Here is a 26,940-nt window from a genome sequence, read left to right on the forward strand (position 1 = left end):
TGTGAAACAGAGTAGAAAGGAGGAGAGAGCAGTTGCATATCCTCTTAAAACCGCTAGATAACATCTGTTTGTATAACGTCAGCACACAGTGTTGCTCAATGATCAAATACCACATTAAAGTCAAACGGCTGTAGTATCAATACAATTTGTGCTCTGAATTCAACGTGTTGAAAATAATGCAGGCTGTAATTACAAGGAAATATATCATGACTTGAGTCCTGGAGATATCTCTATGTCATTTGTGTATTCATGGATATCAGCAAGATTATTGCTGTGCTTTATTCAAAACTATCATGGAGTATTGTGAAAATGTAGATTGAGACGTGCCTCCTACAAGTCTAAACAAGAGAGATCTTGTTAGGCGCCAAACGATCATGGAGTTCATTTGCTTACAGTTGTTAAGTAACGTCACAACTTGTCATGTGAAAGATATGCCTCACGTAAAAACGAAAATGTACTCGTATTACACGTACTAGTTGTAATACACCGGATAAAATGATGTCTGCAAAATTGTTGCAAACAATTTAAATGTGTTGAATTTAAACAAACAAATTAAATTGAGTATTGTTCAACTTTATTTGTGTTTAAATTCAGCCCAAATAAATTGTTTACAAACATTTAACCCCAAGGAATCAGCCATAAATATATTTTTTTCAGTGTAATTTGTATCGTCTTTTGAAAATATTTTAAAGAACGTTGGTCAACGGTGAGTTAACAGAAGACTTTGACTTCCATTGTGTTGGAAAAAATGCATGAAAGTCAATTGGTTAACAACATTCTTTAAACAAAACAAACAAACTCCCATAGGTTTGGCACAAGAAGAGGGGGAATAAATATTTTTTACAAATTTTTAAACGGCAAGCGTTTATGCCTAAAATTGCTTATTTGTGACTCACGTGTCTCAAAATGTGAGGTTGTTTTTGTCAGATTTATTGCCATTTCTATATCTTATCTTTTGGTTTGTGTCCAAAAACGTCCAAATAAATAACCAAACGAGTCGTCTGTTGTTTTAGTTCAAATCTGTTATTGACATTATTAAACCAAAGCAGATGCCTTTTGTTTTTTTTTTTGTTCAAATGTGTTATTGATATTATTAGTATATGGTAATGCAAATAGAGAGTAAAGTTACGTCTGGTGCTTATCGTGATGGAATGCATTTTATTGCTTTTTAAAAGAAACCAAACAAATATTTTATTTGCACTTTATTGAGCTGGTGTAATGAAGACCTGTTAAAGGCAACTTGTGCATGCATGCGTGCATTTATGTGTAATACAACCAAGTCATACCTTTCTGGCTCAACCTGTTCTCTATTGTTTAGAAAACATTTTAATAATAGTTTTAGACATAATTGCCTATCGCAGAGCTCTTCAACTGATAGCCCACAGGGAAAAGCGTGTGCTGATACTGATTTTGATTGGAAATCCTCTACCTTACATGCTTAATCTGATCCCCACAGGTAAGTCCTTTAAAGGATTAGTTTAGTTTCAGAATAAAAATGTCCTGATAAATTTGGAGGTTGGAAATTTCCTGATCTATTACTCATCCCCTTGTTTTCCAAGGTGTAAAAGGGATAGTTCATCCATAAATAAAAACTGACTCACCATTTACCCTGAGGTGGATGTCAACTTTGAGTTTCTTTTTTCTGCTGAACAATAAAGGTATTCTGAAGAATGTTAGAGAGCGGACACCATTAACCGACAATAGTAGGTGAAAATGATACTACAGAAGCAAATGACTACCGGTTTCCAATATTCTTCAGAATATCTTCTCTTGTTTTCAGCAAAAAAAGAAACTTAAACAGGTTTGGAACAAAATGAGCAGGAGTAAATGTCATGCTATTTTTGTTAAACTTTAATTTCTGTCTTTATTAAAAATAAATGTAAGGTTCCTTCGAAAATAGTAGGGGTTTAACCCCGGCATCCTGGCTAAATTTGCCCACTGGCCTCTGTCCATCATAGCCTCCAAACCATCCCCATATCATAATTGGCTTCATCACTCTGTCTCCTCTCCACCAATCAGCTGGTGTGTGGTGTGCAGTCTGGCACTATATAGCTGCTGTCACGTCATGCAGGTGGATGCTGCACACCCAAAAATGTGTAAAGCGCTTTGAGTGTCCAGAAATGAGCTATATAAATGTATGGAATTATTATTATCATTTGAGGAATAGGGTCTAATAGCAAAATAATCTGTCATTTTATTAGAGAAAAAAGAAATCAATACATTTTAACTTTTAAAGTTTTCATCCCAGAGGTTTTGTGGCTAAAAAGTACATAAAGTTTTCATTTTAAGAAAATGACAGATCATTTCGCTTACTTCTTGGCAGGGATAATTTAGAGCGCATTGAAACTGCAGTTTGGAAACCACACAGCACCATAGATGTGCAAGACAGTGCTCAGCATATATAAGTACACTCACAAATCTCTCTTTTAAATAATATTTTTAGTAGGAAGCTATACAAGAATATATTTGTGCCTATACATTAGATTATTTAAAGAAGCCAAATCTGGAGCTTATCTAACAAAATAACTTACAATAACGATCCAAAAATAGCACACCCAAATTCATCTATTATGGAAAAATAATAAATACACATTTTAAAAAAAAGGAAAAATCAAGCGAAAATCTTTTTAAATTTAGTTGAAATTTTGTAGGTTGTCATTTTTTTGCAATATTTAGTTTAAATTTAATTGTATTATCTTTTAATTTCTAAATATGTTTAATGACTAAATACTATTTTAATAAATATATCTGCTTAATAAATCTGTTTTGTTTAACTGCACTGACATACATTGTCTATATTCAATGAGAAATGGATAAAAATATTCAGTTTCAAAATGGAGTGTACTTTATTATGCCGAGCACTGTATATGAAGGAAAAACCTACATGTTTTCTTCAAAAAACATGGACTTTAGAAAGAAAGACACGGCAGGGTGCTTACTGGCACTTGAAAATGAATGAATTTTAATCCTGTTTTTTCAAAGTTTAAAAAGTGCTTGGATTTTGGATAAAGTGCTTAAATGTAATTGTGTTGCTTTCATGATAATGTATATTACTAAATAGGTAATAATAAACTATTTAAATTAAATGAAATAGTATTTTTGCTTTGCACTAAATGAGTGTGCATGTGCCTGTAGCATGACCTTCTTGTCTTTTTTTATCTGCTTCTTTTGCTTAAACAGTGAGAGATAACAAAATGCATGAGTGAACAATGCATGCAATTAAAATAAGTATACATTAAGGTTGAAAGATCTTGACATTTAAGAAGATGAATTACAGTAATTAAATGTTTGGCTTGGGGCAAACAAACATGCCATCAAACATTTCCTTAGAAGGCTGTGCTAAAGAATGGCACCTGAAAGAACGTCAAAATGTATGTAAATATTTCACTGTGCAAAACGCTTAAAGTTTGAAAATCCACCTGGAAAGTGCTAATATTTGACTTTGGAAAAAGTGTAACAAAAGTCCAAACAGGATAAAAAACCTGTACGTTTTTCCTCAAGCTTAATTTGATTTTTGACTGAAACAAGATGAAGGAGGGAGTAAATTATCAGGAAACATTCATTCTGGAAATAAACTAATCCCTGAAAAGGCCTTGGTGTACTTAGTGAGTTAGCATCGTGCATCAGAAAACAGAAAAGTTGTGTAAAGTTCACCACCTGTAATAGATTAACAAATGATGGGAGAATGTGAGACTATTAGAGTTGAAGAGGAGCTTAAATTTCCAATAGAGGTAGAGGTTTATCTTCGGTTTTGTGTCTTACATAGCTTAAAGCCAAATGTCAGTTGGGGGCTTGGTTCTATTTTTAAGTTGATGATTGGATATTGAGAAGTGTTTGATGTGTTATGCAGGCAGATGAACGTGATCTTGCAGGAGTGGGTTTAAAGAGCCTCTATTATGGGCTTTTGAAAATGACCTTCCATGCAGTGTGTAACAGATCTAAGTGAATGAAAACGTCCGGCTGAGGGTTAAATCTGAAAGTGCATCGTGTTTAAAACTTATTAAGGAAAGAGTTGAATGAATGGTTTGTTTTGAGTTCGGATCTTTTGCATGCTCATATCAATGTCAATACAGGACATCGCCAAATATATAGTGCCAGATCAGATGATAAAACGTGAACGCGCCTTTCCCTTCAAACACTAGCGGAGCACAGGGGATCATGGAATTGATCATGACATTGAGATTAATATCATTGAGATGGCCAGATATGCGGCTGTGGGGAATCAAGGGTTAAAGTTCATTTTCACAACAATAACACAGTTTGTTCCTGTCCTTTTTCCGATGATTGATACAATAACCTACACTGCAACGTCGGATTCGCCAGCTGTTTGTTAATAAAGGAAGGATAAGCAAAGACTACTAATGTATGAGACTTTCTCAGCAACTGTACACCGTTTATATGGACCAGTTTCTTCTTCCTCCAGATCCTCTGTGTGTTTCTCCTTCCCACACAACCTGCAAGTGTGATTAAAATGGTTTTGTGTAGTCTGCAAAATATGTATGTAATTGTGTGTTGTAACTTGTAATCACTTTGCGAGGCTTGTAATCACTTTTCTTTTATAGACCAGTGCTTGTAATGTATATCTCAAGTTAAATCTTTAAGGAGCTGTTCACACATTGCTCTCAAAACAGCGTTGAAAATGCGACGCATGCTTTTTCCTTTCCCGATGTAAATGCATTTTTGAGCTCCCGATCCTTTGCCGTTTGTTGCTATGGCCAACATCAGCTGTTTCTTCACACGCATGGTCAATATTCAAAACAGTGTGGATCAATACTGAATGTGTCACTGCTATTACTTGGAGTTAGGGTTAAGAATAGAGTATTTGCTGGTGTTTAACCGCATTTCGTTAATGTATTCCTGCATTGGGCTCACACATATACTCTGTGCTACTTCATAACCATGGTGGGCGTTTCTTTCCATCTTACGCTGAACCCAGTCAACCAATCACAACAGACTGGGCCAATCGGTGCAGATTAGCTTCAGACTAAGTGGAGTATGGAACAAATGAATCAAAGTCATATGGGAGTCATTGGGATAATTAGATAAAAAATAAATGCATATTATAAGGCAATGAAAGTGTTTTAATAACTTGCATGCATATCAGCTTGTTGTTGGAAACCCCCAAAACCAAATTAAGACATTTTATATTGCATAATACTGGCTCTTTAAGTGAAATAATGCAAGTGATGTTAAAATGGAGAATGTGAACCATAGCTGGAGTTCTTTAAAATAAATATAGAGCCCTGTGATTTGCAGAATGACTGAAACTATTTGTGCAAATACCGCAATAATCAGAACGGTTACATTTTCATTTGATTACATTTTTATAAATAGCTAATGTTTTTGATTTTGTTTGATTCCCACCATTTTTGAGAAGAGCTTTAAATAAACATCATAAACCCAAAACAATGTTACTAGACTAGACAGATATTCTGAATAATAATCAATAAAAATCTCATACAGTCATTGTTAAAAAGTTGTATTCTGCAGATTGGAAATGCTTTTAGATTATTCAAATTCAATTTCGACAAAAATCTGAACTAAAAGTTTTTTTTTTTTACTTTTAAAACATCATTGCTAAATTGTAGATTTATCTATTGACAACACCAACTTTGTTTACTAGCAGTTTAATAAAAAGAAATGGACAAACCCAAATCCCACAAAAAAACAATCAAAAATAAAATAAAAAGTTTTTAAAAACACACAAAGTCTTTACTGTTAAAATAATGAAGGGTGGTCCTTGGAAAGTGACCCCAAAAACCTTTTGTTTGACATGCTGTATACATTGCCAAACAAGAGCTGTCTTTTCTTACTGGAAGGTCCAGTTCTGTCAGTTTGATTAAGCATGAAAAGGCCAGATGAATCTCCCTGTATGAATGGTTTGCGACAAGATGCATGTCGACAATGGATATGATGAACAGTCATTTCATGCCAGCTTTAAATAGAGCCTGACCTTGAAATGGTGGCAGATGGTGAGATATATGTTGCTAAAATCCTCAATTCTGCACATTCGTTTTACTTATCAATAGTGTGCATTTGATGACCACAAATCCATGTGACTTCCGACACGCTGCATTGACGTACTATTGATCAGCACAGTCCCTGCCATCTAACGATCACCGAGAGCAGAAAATCACACATGCAATTTGTGTATTGGGGCAACATTTTAATTGTCACATGCTAGATTACTCTATTTGTTTTAATAGCTTCATTATACCTTAAACAGCACATAATGACATTTAGCAGAAGTTAATCACCCATTTATCAGAACCAAATGCCTAATCCTTGGCTAAAATCTTTAGTCTCTTAGGATTGGAGAGCAAAAACAACAATAAAAAAAAAGGAAATGGCTTTTACCCTGAAGAGAAACGCATAAAAACAGAAAGAGGAAGTTGAGCATGCCATTGCTGCTTCTGGCATTCTTTTTAAAGCCTTGAAGAACTTCTGATAAGATTACCGTCTCATGAGTCAGGACACAAGTAACACTTTGCTTTGAAATGCAACCATTTTTCAGATTAAACAACCATGTCATGATAATTGTTTAGTGAATAAATAATCTCTACACTAGAAGCTCTATGTTGCTTCTTTTGGCTCAGGTGACTCATAATAAACTCCCGTAAATGTGGGTCACATTTGCTTTGCAACCAGTTAAACCACATTGGTTTGCTCAACCAAAAGTACAGTTACATTACTCGCATTGTTCTCAGAAGAAAATTCACAGGGTTAAACCAGTAATCAGAAGCACACCAAGAGGAAAATATTCGAAGGCATTTTATGACAAACAGGCGAGAGCGCAGGCCCTGTGATTACCGTGGTGCAGAAAAACGCAGACTGAATCACGGAGTCATAAAAACAGAATTAGCTCTAGAACACAGAATGTCACAGGATTTGGAAACTTTTAGATGAATAAATCGAAAGGATTGTGCAGTGTTAATCTAATCACACCAAAAACGTTTATTAAATATGAAGTCTGCATGTTCTACGTGGCATCTTCAATGTCAAATGTACAATCTTCAAGTTCTGCTCTGAGAATCACTGCACTTCCCTTTTACTTTTGAAAAACCTTGTGGTGTCTTCATGTCATTTATTTATTTAAAAACAAAAAATTTAATTCAGATAGGCACAACAAGTGAGACAACTAGGGATGTCAATTTCCAGAAATTTCCACGATCGATCATCATTTAAATAAATTGATTAATCTTAAACCTTAACAATGTGAGATGTCTACTTAAGCGGCAAACTGTCACTTAACATGAAAGATGTGTAAATGACACTAGGGGTGTGACAATAACCGCATTACCGCATTGCCGACACGTCAACCGCGGTGATGTGGTTATTACAGTCATCCCCAGCCTTTTTAAGTTTATCGTTTATTTTAGCTCCTGAAACTTTCAGGGTTGTATAGAAAAACATTGATCCATTCATTTTCTTTTTGTCTTAGTCCCTTTATTAATCAGGGGTCGCCACAGCAGACTGAATCGCCAACTTATCCAGCATATGTTTTACGCAGCGGATCACTGGGAAACACCCATACACTCTCATTCACACACATACACAACAGACAATTTAGCTTACCCAATTCACCTATACCGCATGTCTTTGGACTGTGGGAGAAACCTGAGCATCCTGAGGAACCCACATGAACAGAGGGAGAACATGCAAACTCTACACAGAAATGCCAACTGGTCGGCACCAATAGCCTAGTGGTTAAATGCACCAACATAAAACACCAAGGTGCTGATGGCGACCATGCTCATGCTGTGGCTACGGTGATGAGAGACAACAACAAGGTGCACAGATGTTGAATAATTTAAAGTATAGGTTACTATAGCATATAATAATTCAGTTTTTTTTTTGCATATAGTCTAGTTAAATCAAAACTTGTGACAACAATTAATTTTGAAATCCTAAGCAGAACTAACTTTAATATTTTTGTATTTTACAATTTTCATTAGTGTAACACTAGCAATCCTGACATATAAATAATTTACAGGCTTGTAATCAACACATTGCTTAGTGAACCTTGGTCAATGTTTACACTTCATGCCATTATTGTCAATACAACATTCTAATATATCGGCTGATATAAATGAATTTAACATAATTTTTTGGATTTTATTTAAAAACCTTTACTGCAGAAAATAAGAAAACTGTAAAAAAAAAAAAAAAGAAGAAAACTTTTTTTCATGGTGAAAATCTCCCACACATACGATTAAGCGAAAAATCAATTCCTCAATGCATTCTGTTGATTCAATCTACAATGCTGATTCTTTGTCTAATGATTTTGAATCAATTCAATCAATTTTTATGCAACGTTTGCAACAAGAATGCTAAAGATGTGGTGTGGTGCAGCGCTTCTCATCCAGTATGTAACCAGCTTCTGGATGCTGCTCAAATTCCTGCTTTGCCACAAAGCAGTACCTGTAGCTGTCATAGATGCAGCGCTGTGTGGTTTGTGACCGTCTTTGAATCTTGTGAGTGTAAATTTTTTTTAAGAACACTGTGAACCAAAGAACTGTTTGTTCTTTGTAATTGCTTTTTACAATCTGGGGTTTCATTTTTCCATTCAGAGCTTGTTCCTCCTGAATATTAATTTGTTAATAAAGCAAAAAACTATTTTTAAGGTGGCAGTACTTGATTCCAATCATAAACAAAAGCAGAGAAATTCTAAAGTGTAAAGTTGAAAAGATATATTTGCGCAGCCCAAAAACAAAATGATGATTTTCAGAATCGAAACAGATCATGGAGTCTCTAAAGATTCCCACCCCTGCAGCTTGATCTTGCCTTCCCTGCATAAATTCTTCGAAAGCATGCGCTTGGTGAATGCAACGTCACACCATTTGAAAAGAACCAATCAAAAAGCCTCATAGCCTGCAGCACATATCTAAAGTTGTTTAACCCGCAGAAATAATTTATCATCTTTAATGTCATCTTGGTGTTCTTGTCATGCCGATAATGACGCAACGAATGCATCATTAATACTGTTTTTGTTCAACTCGAAACTACTGGTAATTTTCCATGACATTAATTAATTGTTGGTTCAAATAATTCTTTATATTAATCAATGCTTTTTAATAACAAAAAAGTATTTTAATTGTTAAAATGAAACAAAAGTTAATTAATAATAAATAAAGCTGATTTTCATATGGTGCGGAGTATAAGCACGATTGAAATTTGTTTGTAGGGCAGGCACAAGGCTGCATGATTTTCCCACAGTGTGTAGTTTATTTCTTTCATTTGGTGATTTGTACTGGTTCGTCCTCCAGGACTTTGCAGTTTAGACTGCTCTGCTGATTATAATGGGGGTGTTTTAGTTTATGGCATTGTGCCGTCAGTGCAGACACAGGGTAAGCTCTGCTCAGCCCAGCTGTGATGCAGAAGAGAAAGTAGGTCAAACCAATGGCACTCACACAGCCTGATCTCAGTGTGCAAAAGCACTTATAACACAGAGGTGATTTACATCCATTATCCACTTCTGCTGACTGTCAAGATTTCTGCTCTACGGGAACCGAACCGAGACGGCGAGAGAGCAAGAAGGAAATAGAAAGAGAGAGAGAGAGAACACCCTCTGTAATGGCTTTAGTTAAAGTTGGTTTGGCCGCTGTGTCAAATATATGCGATGACTAACCAGTCTGATATTCCTAATGCAGAGATGCTGTGAAATAGCTTCACAGTGTCTGAAATAGCTTTCAGTCAACTGATCTGGGACTGAACTCGTTTTTGGTAACAAAACCTATTCAAAGCTGTTACTATATTGTATTTTAGTACAACTGGATAGTTGCATTGACTAATCAGCGTTTACCTGAGCTTTTAAATTAGTTATAAAGCTCATCATACAGATAGAAGATAATAATGGTTTTGATGGTATGTGGTAAACCATTGAATGTATAAAGCAGAAAGCAGTGGCCCCATGGATTAAAGTTATTGTATTATAAAATTATAGCTTTAAAGGGATGGTTAACCCCCCCAAAAAAGGTTGTTATCATTTACTTACTTTTTACTTATTTTAAACCAGTGGTCTCAAACTCAATTCCTAGAGGGCCGCAGCTCTGCACAGTTTAGCTCTAACCACCTCCAATTCACACCTGCTTAAAAGTCTCAAGTAGTCTTAGACACCTTGATTAGTTGGATCAGCTGTGGTTGATTAGGGTTGAAGCAAAACTGTGCAGAGCTGCAGCCCTCCAGGATTCAAGTTTCAGGCCTAATGTTTTAAACCTTAATGAGTATTCTGTTGAAGACAAAAGAAGATATTTGAATACTTGACTGCCATGTTCTTTAATATGGACGTCGATTGTTACAGGTTTACAGCAATATTCTTTTGTGTTCAATGACATAAATAAATACCTAAAGGTATGGAACATACATACAGTGCTCAGCATATATGAGTACACCCCTCACAAATCTCTCATTTAAATTAAAATCTTCTATAGGAAGCTTTACAATATTATTTTTCTGCATATACATTAGATTAGTCAGCATTGAAGCCAAATCTGGAGCTTATCTGACAAAATAACTTATGATAGTGCTCCAAAATGAGAAGAAAAATATTAAATTAAATTTTTAAAATAATAGCAAAAATCAAGAGAAACAAAAATATATGTACAATTTTAAGAGTTTACACTTAGCTGATGATTAATTATAAAGCGAGTTTGGCATGCTGTCCCAGGAGAGAGCTCTGAGCTCATAGGACTCCTTCCCGTTTGCAGGGCGAGAGGGGAGTTTGAGCTCAGGTAGGTTTTGAGAACACCCCCTCCCCTTTTTTTTTGTTTAGAGCTTGAAATACAATGCTAAGATTTGCTATGTAGAGATATACTGCTGGTTAAGAGTTTGACTAGAGTGTTAATTTAAATTTAATAATTCACGTTTTTGGACTGTGAGAGGAAACCCGAGAACCCGGGGGAAACCCGTGTGAGCACAGGGAGAACATGCACAATCTTCGCACAGAAATGACAGCTGGGCTGTTAAGGATTTGAGAAGGAGTGACGTTTTTGCTTGAGGCAACAGTGCTAACCTCTACGCCACTGTGCTGCCCTATAGAGAAAAAGGTGGAGGAGTAAGGGTGGAAAGGGTTATTCATCAAGGCGAAGATAACTGTAATAAGAAACTCTGGTTTAAGTGAGTTAGGAATCATCTGATTGGTGAATCATGTGTTATTTAATGCGGAACCAGCTGTGGTCAATCATATCACGTGCTCCTCTCGAAATTAGTTTATAAATAAACTTCACTTTGTTGATATTTTGTAGGTTGTAATTTTTTTGCAATATTTTGCTTAGATGTTCTTTGAATATATATTACTTTAATAAATATATCTGTTTAATAAATCTGTTTTGTTCAAATGCACCAATATATATTAACCATATTCACAGAGAAATGGATAAAAATATTCAAAATGGGGTGTACTCACTTATGCTGTGCACTGTATATATAATTATTTCAATTTTTAAACTTCTAATTTTAGATTATACTATTTGTGTAATTGTGTAATTTATTTTTAAAATTGAACTTTTTGTATTAATATTTACTGTTGTTTTATGGGTTTGAGAGTAATGCAGTTTCGATTCTCTGTATGTCCTGAAAGTCCAAGTACATGTGGTTGAATTGACAATAAAGCTGACTTTGACTTTATTGACTTTAAATACTTGAGGGTGAGAACATTTATTTTTGGTGAACTATTCCTTTAAGAGAGTCGACAAATGCAAGTGTAACACTGCTTAAACCAAAACACAAATATATCACTTTCACAGAAATGACAACAAGATCTGTGCTATTTTAGAATCGCCTTCTAATATTTCATATTGATTCATCCTTTCTTGGGTATGTCAATATGGAGAATTTAACATTAAGCCGGATTAAATTCCATATTTTGCAGTCTCTTGTGTAAATATTATATTCTATACCAGTATTGAACCATATTTAGCAGTTAGTATGTTTTGGGCACAGTAGTTTGTTTGTTTTTTAGATTCACTAATTCCTAATGTATTTATTAATGATTAAAAAAAATAGCAAAGTTATTAAATTAATCTTATAAAAAAAACAGATTCAATTAAATTGCAAAATTTAAAAACACAATTTATTCCTGTGTCTGCAGGCTAAGGTAAATGTAAAACTCTAAAAGTGAAGTAATTTACTTAGAAAAAACATGAATTTAAAAGAATTTAATGTATAACACAAACTTATTCCAGCTACTAGCCAACTTTTGTTTCTTAAACATAAAACTAAAAAAGCTACAACTCCAATTAAAACTAAATAATTAAATCAATATAAACTATTTAGACCTATTCATGAACCTTATTGTAAAGTGTGACCGAAAATTCTGTGACCATTAACTCACGTTGTTCCAAACCGTTTTTTTTTTTTTTTTTTTTTTTCTGATGTTGAACAATATTATCCAATAACTTGTAGGTAATGTATTTGGTTGTTGAAAATGTGAACAAGTAAATTCTGAATTAAGATTGTTCTTTTGTTTATTCATTTATTATTTATATTGTCAGACAGCTAAAACATTTCAATAAATTTGTTAAATCAGCTGCACAAATCCATCGGCATGCTGAAAATCTTATATAGATAGATATAATAATAGATATATATAGATAGATATAAATATTTTACTTTTATCGTGATAAATATCGATATCGACTGAATATCGCCCAGCTCTACCTGGGCCCCATGACAAACTAATTGAATAACCCTGCTATAGATTATTAAGATATACAGCTTCTCCAGTGCCTAGACTGCAGCTCTGCACAAGACGTTTGGCCATATGGTCGTGCCCAACTGAGCCTGGTTTCTCTCAAGGTTTTTTAATTCTTCACTTTTGTCAATTGGTGAAGTTTTTTCCTCGCCGCTGTCGCCACTGGCTTGCATGGTTTGGGATCTGTACAGTTGCGCATCGATGGACTTGCTCTTCAGTGTTTGGACTCTCAGTAGTGATTTTTAAACCACACTGAACTGAACTAAACTGAACTGAAATTAAACACTAAAAACTGGACTGAAACTAATTCAATTTACTATAATCTTCTATGTGAAGCTGCTTTGATACAAACTACATTGTAAAAGCGCTAAACAAATAAAGGTGAATTGAATTTAAATAAAATTGTCTAATTGTCTAAACGGGTGAGCATTTTAGTGATTTTTCCACATGCAACATGATGTATTGTAGACAGACTGCTTATGACAATACTACCATTTATAAACTACAGTGGCTGTGGCACCGTCAGTATTTTGGAGCCATAGTATCATGATAGTACCATAGTACTAGGGCTGGACAGTATATCAAGTTCTGGGGATATATCGATTTGATTCCCAACGCGATGTGGGATTATCCAATTTCGTTCATATTAAGGGTGTCACGATCCTCCACATCCTCGATTCGATTAAATTTTCGATTCTAAAGGCACGATTTGATTTTCGATTATGAATAATTAATTAATGATCAATTAATTATTTGCAGCCTACCGTTTAAACTACCTGACCTGCATGGTCTTTGTTTTACCCATAAACAAATCATACAGTAAATGAATAAAGGCAAGATACACACATAATTAGCACCTGTCAATCACTTTTTCTGCGGGACTCGTGAATAGGCAGTGATCTGTGTCGTTATAATGGCGTCGGTAAAAAGACGCACAACCAACAGGAACCAGCCAACAGTATCTGAGGTGTTCGCTAAAATGACTAAGTACAAGTGAGTGAAAGATTGAAGCAACGGGGGCAGGCGGAGGATCGCGATGCCGGTGTTGTCTGTCTGACGAACCGTACTTAATATGTACATAGCAGAACTTGCAAAACTGTGTTTTTTTTGTCGACAACACGAACGTTGTCAACATAACTCACTGGAAATCCAAAATGCTTACACACCGGCGACTTCATTGAAAGAGCAGAGGGTTTAAGTTCTGTCAACGGGTCTCCTGCATCTGCAGTTTAACAAGCACTTCAACGGCAATTTTTTTCCTGCTTGGCAAGCCAAGCTGACGTGACATGTGGGCGTGGCAGCATCGATGATTCTATTTTTTGATTCAATAATTGAAATTGAGCATAAATTTCGATCGATTTCAATTAAAAATCGAAGTTGTGACACCCCTAGTTCATATCGATATGGTTTGAGGCCACACGTTTACATTCTGCGTGGAACAGACCACTGCAAGGTAGCACGCAAGCTTCACTTGCATAAATAAGTGCATACGCAAACGGATGATTCTCTCCATGAGTCAGACAAAAAGTTTTGTATCGAAACCTGACTCCGGGATAAATCTGACTCCCCCTCGCGTGCACGCGCGTCACACAGTGCCTGCAGCTGTCACAGTTTATCGATCACTTCTTCCGCAATTGACAGCAAGAACGAACACAAAAACCTTGTCAAATTGACAAGCAGCACCTGAATGTGTTCAAAAGAAATAAAAATGTCAAGATGGGACGAAATACTGTATTTTAAAAGTGAAACCACCTCATGTTCACTGATTATAAGTTCAGTATTTATTACATGACGGTCTCTTCTTTACATTTATGGTATAAAACATTTTTAAAACATTTAGCCCTGCATTCTGGTCCGTTATAATGACTGTTTACAGTTATATACTTAACCAGCATTTCATCACAGTACTCTGAAACAATTTAGTTACTTTTCATTTCTATAGTCTATTCGTTTCCATCTCCTTATTCAATATTTAGTAAAACAAGTTTAGTCAAAAGAAAAGAAAAGAAAAGAAGAAGTGTAGAATTTTTTTTACACGGAGTGAAAGCCTTATCTTTAGATATCCTGGATATGTGCACTGTTTAATAATTGTGCACAATACATACATGTAAAAGTGTAACTAAAAAAAAACACATACAGCTGATTTAATTGTTGTTTATAAATCACACAACTGTGGTATCCAGGATTACTTATAACAACACTGTAATTGTGACATAAGATCATATGTGTTTCATATTTGCATTCAATGTGATTCTTTTCTATCCAACAATATTTTTTGTTGGGTTCTTATTTAAGAGTGGTCCTTTTTTGCTCTGACAATGTAGCTACGTTTTTTATGGTTCTGTTTACTTTGTTATTTGCACAACAGCACAATAGTGTTGTGTGTATAGTGTCAAGCAAGAAAAAACCCTGGCCTGTACTGTATTTATTTATCAAAGACTTAGTTTATAATTTGAAATGTTGTGCAGCTTATAGTGTTAAGCAAGAGAAATAGATATACTGTATTTTATTTATCAAAGATTTTGTGCAGCTGTTATTTTTGTGCAGCTGTTTTTTTTTTGTAAACAGGGAGGGAAATTCCCGTTTGAATTATGTTTTGCTTAAAAACTGTTTAATAAAGTTTTAATAAAGGCTTTAACTCTCAAGTAACCATTTTATTATTATTTTTTTTTTCTTCATTTTTGCCCATATCGCCCAACCCTACACAGTACCAGTAAACCATGCAACCCTACTTGGATGAATGGAAATTTCCAGTTTTTGGTAACATTTAAAAGTCTTTACCATCATCTTTCACATTATTCATTTTATGCATTCAAATGAACAACATCAATATCTAAAAATTAAAATATTTTATGAATAATTTATTATTTAACATTATTAAAAAGGATCATTCCATATTTACTAAAAAAAATAATAATAAATGAATAAAAACAATGAGCATAGAGTGACAAAAGCGGCCTGTAAAATGTTAAATCTGTTATTTTTATAATGACATTTGTTGTGAAGTGTGAGTTAGAAGAGCCAAGAACACATAAATCTCCCTCTGTCTGGACCTTCTATGTTTAGCTACAAGTGCCCTTCAAACAAACTGCATCTGGCCACAGGAAGCAAAAAAACTGTCATGGTAATAACAGTTCAATGTAAAGCACTTTAATGAAATGCCACTAAAGTAATGCACAGAGCCTGTTTTTATAAAGTATTTACAGTGTTCGCAGAGCAATGTGACGGTCTCTGTGCATTCCTAAGATCAGCTCCTGAGGCTTTTTTTCTTCAGAAAACCTATATTTTCACTAGTCAAAAGGTCTTCATTGTGGAGCTGGTTATGCAGAGTTAAAAATATTTGGTGGGTGTGTGCTGGAGGGAGGAGAAGAGAGAAAGACTAGGAGGAGAAAAAGAAAACAAGCTACTTATTCACAGCTGCCTTCCATGTTGACTCATAAAAGCCAAGAACGATTTGAGCAAAGCTTTCAGGAAGAATGTCTGAGTCACTACAAATCAAAGGGTTTGGCGCAATTAGATAGTCATTCATGGTAAAGAGTCAGTCACATAAGAGAGGAGAGAGAAGACCAACAACAACAAAAAAAAAAGAGACGCAAAACAAAAGGGGTGTGAACTAGTTTTGGTTGCGTGAGAAAAGAGGCGCCACAGACTTGATACCAGCCATGTTTGCCGCATAGCGTGCACACGAGAGAGAGAGAGAGAGAAGTGAGAGACAGACAGATAAACAAAGAGAGCGAGAAAGACAGCTCCTGTCTAAGCTGGCTACAAGCCACTAAATGTCACGCAGGTTGGGACGCAGTCGCAAACAACCCTAACTCCCACTCAAAAACCTGCAGACCACAAAGGCCTGATAATTGAGCCCACATGTAAATTAAAGATGAAACCTCTCGTGTTTCACCATCTGTTCCTGCTCTTTGTGACTGAACCATTAACTGACCGTCTTTTGTATTCAGAATAGCCAGTTATTTCAATGATTTTTATAGTACACTTTTAAGTTATCGCTACATTTTTCATAAAACATCTGATAATGTTGTGGGTCAGTGGACAGATTTTATCTGACAAATAGCAGATTAAATGCATAAGGTGAAACTGTGCCTATTTTAATTCCCTGTGGCAAGTATCTGAGTACTAAGTGAAACAGGATGTACAATGAGAAAAAACTGGGGATTGGGGAGGCGATTGGTTTATCCATTAGGAATTTACTGGAGTGTGTTGAATTGGGTTTTACGATCCCAGATTTCCTTCAAAGAAAATCACAATAAACTGGTTGTCGTTTCTAACAAAAACAAGACCAGAATGAAGTTTGAATTTAATTTTAGGAGTTTTAAGAAAGGGAGATTTTCTTTATATGGCTTGTGAATCATATTGAACTACCAATGGCTCTTTGTGATTACGTAACTGGTAAGTGTGCATCGTTCTCAGCGGCTTTGTGACGTTTGCTAAAAGCTTACTGTTATTTGGGTTATGCAAACCTTTTTTTAACCCCAAAGGCTGCGTGTTCACTGAAGCATTTTTTGTCAAGCTGAGCTTTTATTTCCTGTTGTTGTCAATGACAAAGTTGCGCTTTTTTTTTTAGGTTTTTTTTTTTTTGCGCCTGCAGTGTTGCGAGCATTTTACGGTCAGCACTGAGCGCTCTGCTTTTCTCCAGGCACTTCAAGTTGAAAATGCAGCACCCTTCAGCATCAATTAGGGCTGTGCGATTCATGGAAAACATCTAATTGCAATTTTTGTAAAAGATATTGCGATTTCATTTTATAGTTAAGCTTCCGCTCAATATTCTGCATCGTAGCTTTTTCTTCTTCTCAAGTGTTAGTTAAAAAAATGAACTAAAAAATATTAACTTCAACTTTTATTTGTTTATAAGTATTCGGAAATGAAACAAATTTTTCTCTAGAGCAAACAGTAGTGAGTTATCGCTTTAGCTATCTCCTGAAGCCTTTGTGATGTTTTTTCATATGATGCAACAGCTGCAAACAACTCTGAAATTGTACTTTGCTGTTGCTAGCTACTAAATTGAGTCTCACTGGCAATACTTTTAGTTTACTTTAAGCAAGACACTTCTCATATAGCCTGTGGTGCTTTTTTAGGTTCTTGGTTGTTGTATTTCCTCGTGCTGTGGCAACAATTCTGCAACAGCTCTTACAAATGAATGGTTTTTGTTTGGTTTCTCTGACTTTGAAATCAAAATATTCTCATGTTACAGATGTCCTGTTTTTCTTTGATATGAATTTGTCTATTAATGCTTCTGAAGCGGCAGACGCCTTCATCCCACTTTCCTTTCTCACTTTCCTATTTGTTTGTTTTATTGTGGGCTTTCCGCATATTTCAGTTGTGCAATTCTAATTGGGCAGAACGAAAGTGTGCTCACTCAACTGGCTAGTAAGACTGTCACACACAGATGGCAGTCACGCATTTGCTCTGGATGGGGGAAATTAAATAATACATATATATTTCATATCGTAGCCTATTGCGATTAGCTAATCGCAACTTTTCAAATGGTGATTGCGATTCGATTAATCGCACAACCCTAGTGTCAATTTTAAGCTAGCCATCAAATCACAGTGTAGAAAGGGCAGGACTCTACCACGCAATTCTCTCCACCACAACAACTTGTAAGCAACTACATAAGACTACTCTCCAAAAACATCCACAGCTGAGTGATTTTTGAACAGCGCTCGCGTTTCTGCAGCACACACACAAAAAACGCTCCAGTGAATACACACAACCTAAATGAAGAATCTATGAATATATTGGGGCCTTTGCACACCAAGAATTTAGGCCAGGAGGCCATGAACAAGGCTATGGAGGCTGTAGGTCAAGCTTATTCTTCAGAGCTTTTCAGCGTATCCTAAAATCCTCCCTAAATCAAAACTGACACTTTTAACTTGGTTTATGCACACTACTATTCTTGAAGTAAACTGTTAATAAACAGAAGAACATTTCAGTGCAAGTGTTGGTATATGTTTATCATGAAAAGCCATTTAAGCTTACTTAAAGTTGTTATAGGGCATGTTTTATGCTCACTTTAACCAATATCAATAATCTTGAGTACCTATAGACTAGAATTTAGTGTTGGTTGTTGTTGTTGTTGTTTTTTTGATACCGGTGTTAAATTGGTACTTTTAAAAGTAAAAAAGTAAACAATTTCATGTCTCTAAATTAAATTATTTTTTTAAATAAATAAATAAAAACCCTTCTTCTGAGTCTAAAAAATATTTAACAATTTGGGTTGTTACAAAACAACATTTAATAATTAGCTGCTTATGATATTTCTGTCTCTGTCAATGAGTCTGGTCCAGTAAAACAGCATTTATTTGAGTGCTGTCTGTCCAACAGTATGCTTCGGTAATAGTAATGCCACATACACTGCAATTATTTGTGTCTAAATTTCTCAATTAATAAAACAAAGCAGTCATTATATAAAGTATGTGTTAAGGGCTACATTTTGTTGGAGAGAAAAAGCTGAGGAATGATGAGGTGTGTGAAGGCAACAAAAACTACAAATGAGAAAATGATTGCTCGCCATGACATTTTGTCAAGTATGTACTGACAGACCTGCACAGATGCAGATATTATAACAATCTATTCATAAACACACACCTTGTCCTCTGTTTCTGCTTCATGCTGCTTTGTCGATTAAAGATTGTACTAAAACGCAGGAAGGAGCCGAAGATGTGATTGTGCACAGTTTTCTAAACTAATAGAAAAAGTTTCAGGAAGTTGAGTGGAAAAGTTGCCTTGAGACGCTCATGGTTTTAGTAAGGCTAATGTTTGACCACCTGTTGCCGTCAGAGGATTTGAGTTGCTGCAGTCACAAGCTTCTGAGAGTAGTTTCATTTGCTGACGGTTTGAGCTTTTTAAATTTTAAATATAAAAAAATATATAGAGAGTAACTCTGAGATTATTCTGTGTTTGATATAGGGCTCTTTAAAAGAGTAGGGGGTAGGGATGGGTACCGAAACTCGGTACTTGATCTGTTTCGGAGCTACATTATAAAAGACTGAAGTATCGATAAGCTCTGATGTTAACGGTTCTGCTATTGGTACTGGAGAATTATTGCTGAATGAACATAACTTACAGTGGAATAATTTAACTGACCAACCTTTTCTAATTTGCGATATTTGATATTCGTCTTCAGAGTTAGCAATCTCAAATAAAAAATGTTTGTGTTTCCGGCAAGCGAGTCAATATAAAAGCCTTCACAGTTCTCGGCTGTGCGCGAACACTTAGAGGAGGCTAGCACTAAGTGTTAACACAGCTTGTGACAGAGTCACGCGCACACACACAGCTCGTAAGCTTGTGGAGTGAACCACATGGGTTGCATTTCCCAAGTGGACAGCGACATTGTCCGATGCAACAAATACAACAAGTTCTTTTCTTGTATAAGTGGAAACACAAGTAATCTGGCTAATTGAAAATATCTTTCAAAAGTGCATTAACTGCAATGAAAATTAATGAAGAGTTTTTGACTGGCTAGCTACTAACGGTAACGTTACATCATCCACATCGTTATGCAAGCAGTCAATCACCTAAATTAGAATAACATTAACAGTTAAATAAACACACACATTCGGGGACAATGAAAACAGTATTTGGTTGCAGTGGTCTAAATAAATCTTACACATTAAAAATGTTTTTACATCAGCTGTATTTACAAATATAGCCTATAAATAACCTAATAATAAACTATGCTTATCAGAATTTCATTTTATAGATCAGAACTAAGGTTGTTGTATCGCGTTCGGTACCAATCAATACTGTAATTTAAAAAACGTCCATTTCCCACTAACAATTCAGCGCTGTAGAGCTTGTAATTAAACATCGCTGATTGGCCATTGTGTTTACCTGCTCAACAGAAATGACTGTAATTGGCCATGACAGTTATTGGTTCACATAACAGTGCAAACACAGATACATAAACACTATCTCACGGCAATTAGTAACTTTTTAATTTAGTGGCTAATTTGTATGTTCTCATATATACAATTTAGTATGATTTGCTTATCCCCAATGATGGTTGGGTTTTGGGGTGAGGTTGGGTGCCACGCCTCCTTTTAAATATCATACATTCATGAACAACTGAACTCGTAGGAATTTATACGTATTAGCCACTGAACTGATAAAACGTACAATAGTTAATTTTCCTCATAAAATCAGGCTGGAAACATGGACAACTCAAGCGTTTCAAAGCTGCATTTTGCAACATGCCACAATTTGTGATTTGTTTGCAGAAAAAAATATTCACATGTTATTTGACAGCTCAGAAAACATTCCAAAAACAATGAAGCATTGATAATGACTAAATTTTGTACAAAACAAATGCATTGTCAACACTATCATTCAGTTAAGAACGCAACATTAGCAGGGGCTAGTTTTAGTGCTAAATAATTGCAGTCAAAGCATTGATCACAAAGTTCTACTAAAAATGTTGCAATAACGGAAATTTTAGAGCAAAAGTAATGTATACGTCGTCAGCACAAAGAACATCAATTCATGGCAAGTTAATCTATAGCATACATTGTCAGAGTCCTGCTCAAATGCATGCTATCACAGTGTGGACCAGAAAGCTGCTCAGATCTTGCTCAATTCAGTCCTTTTCATGGTTACTATCTTGGTACACATGCTATGAAGTTTGCCACACCCACGTGACTACGCGCTTCTTGGTTTCTGCTGGTTTCATGGTTCAATCACAAAGCATGTCATCGTCTACACTTCGCAGAGGACAACAGCCAATTACATTACTTTTTCAGTGTTGTATGAATGCAATGGGCTAGCGTCTGCTCTAGTGTATGACTGTTTCCCAGTTTTGGGTTGCAGCTGCAAGGGCATCTGCTGTGTAAAACGTATGCTGGATAAGTTGGCGGTTCATTCCGCTCTGGTGACCCTTGATAAATAAAGGGACTAAGCCGAAGGAAAATAAATAAATAAATAAATGATTGAATTCAAGCACAGTTTCATTAGGTGAACCTACCTTTGCCTGTAAATGTGGATCAAGACTTGTAGATTGACTTGTAGATCAAGTCAAAAACCATGTGATCTGTGCAGCACGACTAGTTAACATCAATTAAAAAGCATTATACATAGCAGAGCATTGAAGTTGACCAGTCCACTAGTCTGTGCAACCCCTAACATACATTTAAGTGCTTCCCACAGGTTTGAAATATACTTGCGGGGGTAGCCAGATTGAAACACATCTTTTACCCACAGCACATGAATGGTAAACTATATGTGACAAATAAAAAATAATGTGATTTTTAAACTATATTTGTATTTATTATGACACCTTTTCTTTTTAATGGGTTAAAGTTTTTTTTTTTTAAGGCTGTTGAAATGAAAGAACTCAACTAATTCTCTTACTTTTATGGTATTTAGGAGCCATGTGCACCCACTGATAAGTAAAGAGTGCTCTCCCTCTTTCTCTCTCTCTGAAGTTCCTTTATTGGCTTGACATTTACAGTATTGCCAAAGCCTTTTAGATATGTATAAAGTATGTGATTTATTAACATCATTAAATTAATAAATTATACAACAAATGAAAAATAAATATCAGAAAAAATGAATAAAAAAATAGACATTTTTGTTAAAAATTATAATAGTTACTAGAATAAAAAGTGTAGATTATTTAAATGTAGTCAAATAAGTTGATTAGCCAATTCTAACAAATATTTTGCAGCCATTATAGATGTCATTTTGTTCTCTCCCAGTATAGCAAAGTTTGACTGAGTTGTTTATTAAATGATTAATCGTTTAATGTTTCTCTCTCAGCTGTGCATACACAGTCAGTTGCAAAAAAGTGATGCAAAAACGCAGACAAATAAAGGTAACTTTAGAAAGCAAAAGTAATACTCGAATCCCGGACATTTTTGGAGATTTTATTTCAGAAACTACGTTCAGGCGCATTTTGGCGGAAAAGGCGCGTCTGAGTGAGTGACAGATTGCGCACACACAGAACCAGCAGTAGGAAAGGTGTAGAGCGAGAGAAGATTTTCCCCTGGTTAATCGATTGCAAATGTTTGGCTTTCTTATGCGGATACATAAATAGTGTAAAAGGATGATAACAAAAGTGTTATTCATGTGTCACCACCAAATATACTTGGGCGACTATTAATATATCTGGGCGGCCCGCCCAAACAAAGTCTATGTGTAGGAAGCTTTGTACATTAATGGCTGTGCAGTCATTTCAGCTTCACTGATTTATGAAATATCATAGGTCTCAAATTAGATTCCTTGCATGCCGTAGCTCTGCACAGTTTTGATCCAACCCTAATCAAAGGCAAGGCAAGGTTAAAATTGCAGCTGTGAATCAAACACAGCTGATCCAACTAATCAAGGACTTTAAGACTACTATGGACTGTTAAAGTGGAAGTGAAGCACTCAATTAGACTTTGCAGTCTCCATGTTCAGTCCATTACTTTCACTGTATCTGTTCAGCTGAGGGAAAAGAACCAACCCAGTGATGTCAGACACCGCAATATTCCAAGATGGTCTAAAGTCTAAAAGCTATAGTAAAACATGCCGGTTGCTTCTAAATGGTTACATTAACCTAATTTGTTAAATATATTTTCATTAAAGTGTAAACTAATTTAAAGAATAATGTAAACTTGACTGAGTGCTTCCCTTCCACTTTAAGCAGGTGTGATTTGGAGGTGGTTGGAGCTAATCTATGCAGAGCTGCAGCCCTGCAGGAATTGAGACCATCGTGATAGAAGGAACAGAGAAAACAAATGACAGAAAGTCTGCATTTTTTTTTGTTTGTTTAATCACACAACGTAATTTGTCGAATATAGTTAAATATAACCAAAATAGCTCATTGTAGGAAAACATGAATAAAAGTTACAGGAACAACGAGAAAGTCATACTATTTGGATGCAAAATCCACAAACTGGCAACACTGCTTAGTATCTTGAATCAAAATGTGGAAAATGTTCTGTTTCTGATGATGTCAGTAGGACAGATTAGATAAAATATCCTTAACAACTGTTGTTTTGTTTGCTTCAATTGAAAGATAACAAACAGGAGCACTCATAAAATCCTCCCTGAATTCAATATTAATTTCAGGCAGAAATGTGTCACAGCACTAAAGTTGGAAGGAATTTGTAGTCGACGTGAACTTTAGTGGTTATTTTGCAAATATAAAGTTGTTTTGCTATTTGGTGTAACCCAAGGGTTTCCAGTCTTAATCCAGCAGATTTTAAAGCCAGTAATGATTAAAAACATCTGAACCTGCTGATCAAGCTTTTCAGGATCAAACCTCTAACTGGTGTGTTGGAGGTAAACTCCACATGAAAATGATGCAGAGAATTACACCCGTCTTGTTTTTGTATAATCGTTATCTCAAGGGTGTCCGACCAGTCAGTCCAGAGAGCTTCATTAGCTGTTTCGTTGTTTAATTAGGGTACTTGGAGCCTAATCCCTGCAGCACTTGAAAACAAACTTTATTATAGTGTGCTATTAGTATATACTGTTCACTTCTTGTTTAAACTATAAGAACATATATTTCCAATGTATTTTTCTGACGCTAATTTTGGTACTTCTCAGAAATATACTTAAGTGTACTTGACTTGTACTAGAAAGAAAAAGCTGAGTTTATTTGGCCTATACATGTTCATTTAAAAGTATAATTACATATTCTAATAATTATACTTGCTTTGTCTCTGTTTTTGCTTTGTTTATACCCCGATTTAATATTTTTCACATAATATTGCATACTTCTCGGTTTCAGAGATGAATTTTTCTGAGTATAAATATGCTCAGTAATAACTCCAGCTTAGTCAAACACCAATATGCCAACTACACTTGAAGTATAACTTTTATATTTATTGAAGTATAAACTACTAGTTAAATGAGTGCACTAACAGAGCGCTTGCAGTATAACATAGCAAAACTACTCATTAACTAAGAGTACATATGTCAGACATCTTGTTGTGGTCTTTTTGGTTAACTAGTCAGACTTGCAATCCAAAGGTTGCAGGTTTGAGTCCCAGTAGAAAACCTTTTCTATTAAGTAGCAGTAGAAAATGCTGGTGAGGTGTGTGTGTGTTGTGTGTGTGTGTTCTTCACCATCTGTGCACCTGAATGGCATAAACGAAGAACCCAAATTCTGGGAATTCTAAAAAATTCACAAACTAATTACTTAAAGAATTACAGAGGTAAGCTACTAGTGTACTGATCGGTTCACTTGCAGTACAAATGGATCTTAACTGTTGACTGCACCTAAGGTTACTACTGTTACACTTATAGTGTAAAAAAGATAGCCAATTTAGTAGGGCTGCACAATTAATAGAAAAACAATTGAGATCTCGATTCGACACCCCACACGATCTTAATCCAGCATCTCTATGATTTAGCCAATTATATTTTCAAGTTTGTAAAAACCATAAAGTAGGTCGCACAAGTCTTCACATTGTTTTATATACTTTGCTCAGCAAAATGGACACCTCCAAATGTTGTTAAAAGAGTCACACAGAGTACTGTAATTATAAAGGCATAATTTAACTACAAATGACATTTCTGTCTTAATGTAATGGTGTTTTCGCAAGCGCGAAATCACAAGTGAGCTGTATTTTTACTACAGAGAGGATGCGTGCACCTTTTAACAATGTCCACTTAAGTGAACAGAACCTGCATGGGCTGTGAATAAAAGGTAATAAAGTTGTAAATATGTTCAGTTTGTTGAACAGAGCGATCATTTGGGAGCCGCACGTGATGTATGGTTAGCATGTATTTGTGTATGTTTTTCTTCAGAGTGATGGCAGCCATTACATGAGCCGCACTCAGCAGTGAAAGTGAAACCAAAACTGCGCACCTCATTGAAACGATCATATCGCATTTTGGAGTTAAGATTACGGCAAGCATTTGAGTTTTTTTTTTACTTTCATAGTGAACAAAAAGTGTGCATGAGAATAAATGTTTAACAGTGTCAGTATAACTACACTAGCCTATATAACGTTGAATATAATGCATGAGGAAATCTGATGACAAATGTCTCATTATGTATATGTATATTTTAGTGAAAAAAGGAATCTAATAATGTTGTCAATGACAGATTGTGAGCAAAAAAAAAAAAAAAATTCTCAAACATAATGATTCAAATTCAGATTTATGAATAGTTGTATTCTGATGCCATGATTTTACTGTGCATTAACGACCTGGACATATTTAAAGTTTACCATACCAAAGTTTAAAGTTTAAACCATTCTAAGGCTATACAAAAGTTAGCATTTTAACCAACAGTAAACCTACACATGGGCCTAATATTATTGTTTAACCATATGTTTGAGAAATGCCAATAATAATAGCCTACTCATTTTAACCTTTATTTTACGTAATCATAAGAAAATCGTGGACTTTATTTCTTTATTTTATAAAAAATTGTGATTCTCCTTTTAGTCAGAATCACGCAGCCCTACAATTTAGTCCCAAGTGGTATTCTAGTAGCACACTTACCAGTATACTAATAGTACACTGATGTTATTATATTAAAAAACGAAGTATACTTAAACATATAAATCATTACATAAATATAGTATAGAGTACTATTTTTGGTAAGGGCAGTGGCCTTCCAGAAACCATTTTGGAAAGCCCTGATTTAGTTAAAATTTATTCATATTTTAAATAGGGTATTTGAGTCGATTTCATTAAGGTTGACATTTTTATTAGATTTCAGTTTGTTTTGGGTCAATTAGGCTTTATTTGTAGTCATTTTAATGCCTGATGTTTTATTAATTAGATGGCAAAGCAACATATTTGCATTTGTGTGAGTTTCTTGTATAAAATATTTTATTTTCACATTTTCCGTTAATAAAAATTTACTATAAAATGTAACATCAACAACACCTTGCTGATTAGGGCTGCGTAATATATTGTTTCAGCATCGATATTGCAATGCGTGCATTCGCAATAGTCACATCGCAAAACATGCAATGTTAAGTATGAATTATAGTTAGTCAGGAGTTACAGAATTGTATTTAATGAAGTACCGAATTTATACAATTTATGCCAAAAAAAAAATGTTTTGTCTTGTTTTTAGTCCAATTCTAGTTCTAAGGTAAAACTCTTAATTTTGGCTTATTTCTTCTTAAGTTGAAAGCAAAACAATATTTTACATTGATATTTAAGATCAAAGAAATATCACATATTTTAACTAATAACAAGACAAATCAAAGTAGGAAGAGCATTTTTTGACTGTGATTATTCAATTTCTGTACCTGACTCCCTAGAAAACTAGTGCTATTCAAACTATCTAGTGA

The 26,940-nt window shown here is 35.0% G+C and overlaps 1 protein-coding gene across 1 annotated transcript in view; it reads right to left on the reverse strand.

Annotated features, from left to right (window-relative positions):
• The window catches only part of nr3c1 (nuclear receptor subfamily 3, group C, member 1 (glucocorticoid receptor)), a 54,208-nt gene that overhangs the window by 20,915 nt on the left and 6,353 nt on the right, over positions 1 to 26,940 (reverse strand). The gene's annotated exons all lie outside the window — the stretch shown is intronic.

Source organism: Danio rerio, chromosome 14, assembly GCF_052040795.2.
Source record: "Danio rerio strain M-AB ecotype USA chromosome 14, GRCz13ab, whole genome shotgun sequence".
NCBI classification, from domain to species: domain Eukaryota; kingdom Metazoa; phylum Chordata; class Actinopteri; order Cypriniformes; family Danionidae; genus Danio; species Danio rerio.